Source organism: Triticum dicoccoides, chromosome 7A (genome assembly GCF_002162155.2).
Source record: "Triticum dicoccoides isolate Atlit2015 ecotype Zavitan chromosome 7A, WEW_v2.0, whole genome shotgun sequence".
NCBI classification, from domain to species: Eukaryota; Viridiplantae; Streptophyta; class Magnoliopsida; order Poales; family Poaceae; genus Triticum; species Triticum dicoccoides.
In genome coordinates, this window is record NC_041392.1 from 511,106,431 (window position 1) to 511,113,348 (window position 6,918).

Below are 6,918 nucleotides of genomic sequence, written 5' to 3' on the forward strand. Positions count from 1 at the left end.
CGAAACAGGGGTCCTGTTTATCGGGAGGGGTGTGGCGTACCACAAAACGGACGAAACAGACCTCCTACGGTCGAAATGGGAGTCCTGTTGATCGGGAGGGGTGTGGCGTACCGCAAAACGGACGAAACAGACCTCCTACGATCGAAAAGGGGGTCCTGTTCATCGGGAGGGGTGTGGCGTACCGCAAAACAGGACTCCAGGGATACTGTTCATCTCCACCGTCGACCTCCTCCAGCCTCCACGGGCTACCGTCGACCTCCTCTAGTCTCCACAGGCTCCTGTTCATCCAGCCTCCACCGCGCGCTACTCCACCGGCTACTGTTCAACCACCCCTCCACGGGCACCCCTCCACCGTCTACTGTTCATCCAGCCCTCCACACCACGTGGTCCTGTTCAACCACCCCTCCACGGGCACCCCTCCATCGTCTACTGTTCATCCATCCCTCCACACCACGGGGTCCTGTTCATCCAGAGGCAACACCACCGCTCACTGTTCATCCAACCCCCCTGCAACGCTCACTGTTCATCCCAGAGGCAGCATCGATCGGCTTCAGTTAGCAGCAGTAGCGAAGGAATCGTTCGATCGGGTTCAGTTAACAGCCATTGATCGATCCCTCGGGTTCAGTAACGCGTAGCCTGCAGTGCAATCGCTCGGGTTCAGTTAGAGCCCAATGCCTCGCTCGAGTTCAGTTTGAGCCAACGCCTCGCACACACGCGCGTACGTGTACGAGAGAAACGCGCATCGCTCGGCCCCCGACCTCCCACCGGAACTCGCCGAAATTTTCCTCGCCCTTGCTTCTACCACGGTTTTTTCCGTCATGGACGGCCCAAATAATGTCATGCAGCTGCATCTCCGGCCCGCCCAGGACGAAAAGCCCATTTTTTGTCATGTTTTTTTGTCATAGAAGTAGGAGCCCACCACATCTATGATGATACCGGGTTTTGTCACAATTATTGTCATAGAAGTGTCATATGTATGACAGAAAGAATTTTTGTTCGGCCCAAAATGTCACGGATGTGTCTTTTTTTGTAGTGGCTAGAGTAGCTCCGTGCAGAGCATTGTAGACATAGAAATTTCGAAATACATACGGATCTGAATGTTGCAGACCCGTAGGCTAAACATCTCTCACAATCAAAACATGATCACTCTTTGGGTGTTAATCACATAGCGATGTGAACTAGATTATTGACTCTAGTAAACCCTTTGGGTATTAGTCACATGGAGATGTGAACTAATCACATAAAGATGTGAACTAGATTATTGACTCTAGTGCAAGTGGGAGACTGAAGGAAATATGCCCTAGAAGAAATATATTATTTATTTCCTTATATCATGATAAATGTTTATTATTCATGCTAGAATTGTATTAACTAGAAACTTAGTACATGTGTGAATACATAGACAAATAGAGTGTCACCAGTATGCCTCTACTTGACTAGCTCGTTGAATCAAAGATGGTTAAGTTTCCTAACCATAGACATGAGTTGTCATTTGATTAACGGGATCACATCATTAGAGAATGATGCGATTAACTTGACCCATTCCATTAGCTTAGCACGATGATCGTTTAGTTTGTTGCTATTGCTTTCTTCATGACTTATACATGTTCCTAGGACTATGAGATTATGCAACTCCCGAGTATCGGAGGAACACTTTGTGTGCTACCAAACATCACAACGTAACTGGGTGATTATAAAGGTGCTCTATAGGTGTCTCCGATGGTACTTGTTGAGTTGGCATAGATCGAGATTAGGATTTGTCACTCCGATTGCCGGAGAGGTATCTCTGGGCCCTCTCAGTAATGCACATCACTATAAGCCTTGCAAGCAATGTGACTAATGAGTGAGTTGCGGGATGATGCATTACAGAACGAGTAAAGAGATTTGCCGGTAACGAGATTGAACTAGGTACTGAGATACCGACGATCGAATCTCGGGCAAGTAACATACCGATGATAAAGGGAACAATGTATACCGTTATGCGGTTTGACCGATAAAGATCTTCGTAGAATATGTAGGAGCCAATATGATCTTCCAGGTTCCGCTATTGGTTATTGAATGGAGATGAGTCTCGGTCATGTCTACATAGTTCTCGAACCCGTAGGGTCCGCACGCTTAACGTTCGGTGACGATCGGTATTATGAGTTTATATGTTTTGATGCACCGAAGGTAGTTCGGAGTCCCGGATATGATCACGGACATGACGAGGAGTCTCAAAATGGTCGAGACATAAAGATTGATATATTGGAAGCCTACATTTGGATGTCGGAAGAGTTACGGGTGAAATCGGGATTTTACGAGAGTGCCGGAGGGGTTACCGGAACCCCCCGGGGGTTAATGGGCCTTGTTGGGCCCTAGTGGAGAGAGAGAGGGGCCGGCCAGGGCAGGCCGCGCGCCCCCCCTTTCCTTCTCCTTCTCCCCCTTCCTTTTCCCCTCCTAGTAGGAGTAGGAAAGAGGGGAGTCCTACTCCTACTAGGAGGACTCCTCCTCCTGGCGCGCCCTATAGGGCCGGCCGGCCTCCCCCTTGCTCCTTTATATACGGGGGAAGGGGCACTCCTAGGACACACAAGTTGATCATTAATCTCTCCCAGCCGTGTGCGGTGCCCCCCTCCATCATAATCCACCTCGGTCATATGGTAGCGGTGCTTAGGCGAAGCCCTGCGTTGGTAGCTTCATCAGCATCGTCACCACGCCGTCATGCTGACAAAACTCTCCCTCGAGCTCTACTAGATCGTGAGTTCGCGGGACGTCACCGAGCTGAACGTGTGCTGAACGCGGAGGTGCCGTACGTTCAGTACTGAGGATCGGTCCATCGTGAAGACGTATGACTACATCAATCGCGTTGTCATAACGCTTCTGCTTAACGGTCTACGAGGGTACGTGGACAACACTCTCCCCTCTCGTTGCTATGCATCACCATGATCTTGCGTGTGCGTAGGAATTTTTTTGAAATTACTACGTTCCCCAACACAAATTACTATCGAGCAATTGATAGAAAAGTTTATAGTTATGAGAATATCTAGGCATGATCATGTATATAGGCATCACGTCTGCGACAAGTAGACCAAAACGATTCTGCATCTACTACTATTACTCCACACATCGACCACTATCTAGAGTATTAAGTTCATAAGAACAGAGTAACACATTAGGCAAGATGACATGATGTTGAGGGATAAAATCAAGCAATATGATATAAACCCTATCTTTTTATCCTCGATGGCAACAATTCAATACGTGCCTTGCTGCCCCTGCTGGCACTGGAAAAGGACACCGCAAGATTGAACCCAAAGCTAAGCACTTCTCTCATTGCAAGAAAGATCAAGTAGGCCAAACCAAACTGATAATTCGAAGAGACTTGCAAAGATAACAAGTCATACATAAAAGATTTCAGAGAAGAATCAAATATTGTTCATAGATAAACTTTATCATAAACTCACAATTCATCGGATCTCGACAAACACACCGCAAAAAGAATTACATCGGATAGATCTCCAGGAAGATCGAGGAGAACTTTGTATTGAGATCCAAAGTAAGTATGGCAATGGGTAGGGTATGGGTAGGGTAGAGCAATACCATACCCATACCCATGTAGTCAATGGGTAGAAAACTCTACCCATACCCGTACCCGCGGATATGAAACTTTACCCACACCCAAACCCGACGGGTACCCATACCCATTGGGTATCCAATAGGTAGATCAAATAGTATAAGTTATTCATAATTGTACATTCATCCAGAGCACATTTGGCAACAAAATTTAATTATCTCAACTCAATAATAGATAGATCAATACATGAAAATTATCAAAATTATGAAACCAAAATCTCGTACGTATAAGTTAATGAGTGCAAACGTGTTACATGGAAAATGGAAAAATAATGAGAACAAAACATATGTTCACAGGCTCCAGGGCACACTTCAGAAAATAACAACTGATAAGTAATAAATAAGAAACATAAGAAACATATGGAGCACCATCAGCTAGCACAAATAGCAACTACGTCAGCTAGCAGCCAAAATCTAGCACACCCAGCCAGCACACGTAGCAACCATCAGCTTCCAACCCAGCACAAACACCAGCCGTATCTTCACTCTTGGGTGATGATTGAAGTAGACTCATCCTTCACATGAACAAGATGGCACGACATATAAGTAAATTATTCAGCTATAATCCAAAGATTTAATATTAAAGCATTCAATTAATTTACCATCTCTTCTTCCTCATCCTCGAGAACACTCTGGAATGTAGCAAAGAGTGTAGAGTTCCAACCACCTGATGAAATAACCAACATTAGTATGTAAATGGCAAGTTATTTTCAACGTAAAAAAATAAGTGCAAGTGAATAAACTTATTACCTAACATATCTGCACGAGACCAAGCTTGCATGCACATGAGAGCTTCAGCCACATTAGGAGTAAGTCTACTACGATGTGCACTGAGCACTCTTCCACTAGTGCTGAACGCACATTCAGAAGCCACAGATGTTATGGGAATAGGCAATATATCACGAGCTAGTTTTTGCAAGGTAGGAAACCTCGAGCCGCTAACCTTCCACCAATTGATAATATCAAATTGTTCTGTTCTATTTTTAAGAAAACTAGCTTCTTCCAAATACAAGTCCAATTCTGTATGGATTGATGAAGAAGGGACCGTGGGGCGACTAGACTAATACATATCATAGAGTTTCATGGCTTCATCTTCTTCTCCAACTGGCTCCGTAAGAGAAACATCCCGTGTATCCTCACCTTCAACTTCATCTTTATATTGCTTCACCAACTCATTCAATAACTTCTTTACCTTCTCTATTTCGGTGGCTGCATGCACTCTTCCATCGAGGGGACCATAAAGAGCATTGAGAATATGAAGTTTATACCTTGGATCAAGAACTGTTGCAACAGACATAAGACCATGGATATCTTTCCAATACTTCTCAAACTTATCCTTCATTTCCTCAGACATTTTTTGTATAAGCTCAATGTCACTCTTACCCCATTTCCTTATGGCTAAGCGAATGGTAATCACTTTAGGGAAAAAATATATTTGCTGTGACATACTTGGTGCCTGAGAATGACTCGGTGATATCAAAGAAGAGCTTCAGCCTATCACATATTTCTTTTGCAAACTCCCAATCATCTTTGGTTGGGCAACACTTAAATTTCTTTTCCCGTGGCTTTAATTTTTCAAATATCTCCATGTACTGTAGTGCAATGCTAATCATTGTATAAGTTGAATTCCATCTAGTCTTACAATCAAGATTTAACCTTTTGTTATACTCTATGTTCAAAGTTTTTGCCATCTTTTCAAACTTCTCATGCCTTTTAGGTGTGGCTGACCAAAATGCAACACTATCACACAACCTCTCTATACCTTGCTCTAAGACACTCATTCCATCTTTCACAATTAAGTTTAATATGTGAGCGGCAAAACGCATATGCATTAATTGACCATCCAACATGAGAGAGCTTGTATCCAACTTATCTGGCAATATAACCATAGCCTTGTCATTTGATGTGCAGTTGTCCAAAGTGACAGTGGAGATCTTCCGCTCAAGGTGCCACTCAACAAGACACTCATACAAGGCTTCAGATATAACCTCAGCTAAATGGGGACATGGCACATAAGCAAACCTATTTAACACAATAAAACAGAAGAAGTTATGAGTTTTTTTTGCATAAGCATAGTATAGTAAATGACTAATTGATAATAATTACTATTATGCTATGTACAAATTTTATACCTCATAAGAAAGCTCTTTAGATTCCAAGTATGATCAATATAGTGAGCGGTAACAGCCATGTAACCTCTCTTTTGATAGCCTGCTGTCCACAAATCCGTAGTGACAGCCACTCGGTGTTTAAATGTTGCAAAAAAATTCACCATCTTATCCCTTTGGGCAGAATGCATAGCCACAATATCATTCCTAATAGTATTTCTGCACACCATCTTAAACAATGGCTGCAGAGAAGAACAAAATCTACGAAAACCACTATGTTCAATGATAGATAAAGGATACTCGTGTTCACATATCATCAACCCAAGATCTCTCCTAGCCTTCTCTTGGTCAAAAATGACATTTTCCAAATTCACTTTGCCACCTTCGCCTTTTGTCAGCCTTAATTTTTGTTGCTTTGGGCCTATGGGAGCATGCCTAGCAGGACAAGATTCCAAATGCAAACGCAAGTGATTTGTGCCAGCTCTTGGTCCTGCAGTAAATTTTTTGTGACAATAATTGCACTCGGCTTTCAATTGACCATTTTCTATTTTCTCTTCCATCTCATCCCATACTGCCGATGTTCGCTTTCTCTTACCACCAGCTCTGCTAGATGTAAGTTGAGATGTTGGAGTAGCAGCTTCAAATGTCAGGGTAGCGTTTCCATTGCCCCCACCAGGCACAACTGAGCCTTCTGCTCCTTCGTTAGAAGCCATCGATCTATACATGATAGATAACAAATAAGTTTCTTAAGTGCAAAAAAAAAGATGATAGTGCCACTATCATAATGCGTAAACAGAGTCTATCCAATATAAAAAATGACAGCAGCCTAATTGATTTTTCCTTATGATCAATCGCATCTCAAATCAGCAAAAAAAGTTGCTAACCAATCATGCATGAAGTGATACAACTACTGGGCTGAATCATATACTAATCAATTAGAACGAAAACTAGTACTGAAACTAATCGTCTCAGCGAGTAGATGTATTCCAAAACAAGTACTGTACGCAGATGTATTCCAAACTGAAACTAGTACTCACGGAACAAAGAGGAAAAGGGGGAAAATAAACCTTGGGTCTGCCTGCTTGTCGTCGTGGTGATAATCCGGCCTTGGCCGTGCGCTCGTCGTCGCCGTGCCCACAACTTGCGGTGATCCTACTCACCACCCGGCTGAACAAACATTGGAGATGCGGGGAGTTGGTAG

The 6,918-nt window shown here is 43.5% G+C and overlaps 1 long non-coding RNA gene across 1 annotated transcript; it reads right to left on the reverse strand.

Moving 5' to 3' along the window:
- Positions 1–3,812: 3,812 nt before the first annotated feature.
- On the reverse strand, positions 3,813–5,598 carry LOC119334314. The gene is made up of 3 exons (XR_005161269.1): positions 4,360–5,598; positions 4,212–4,276; positions 3,813–4,124 (listed from the first exon to the last, which is right to left on the reverse strand). It is a non-coding gene; the product is annotated as an uncharacterized LOC119334314 (long non-coding RNA).
- Positions 5,599–6,918: the final 1,320 nt, after the last annotated feature.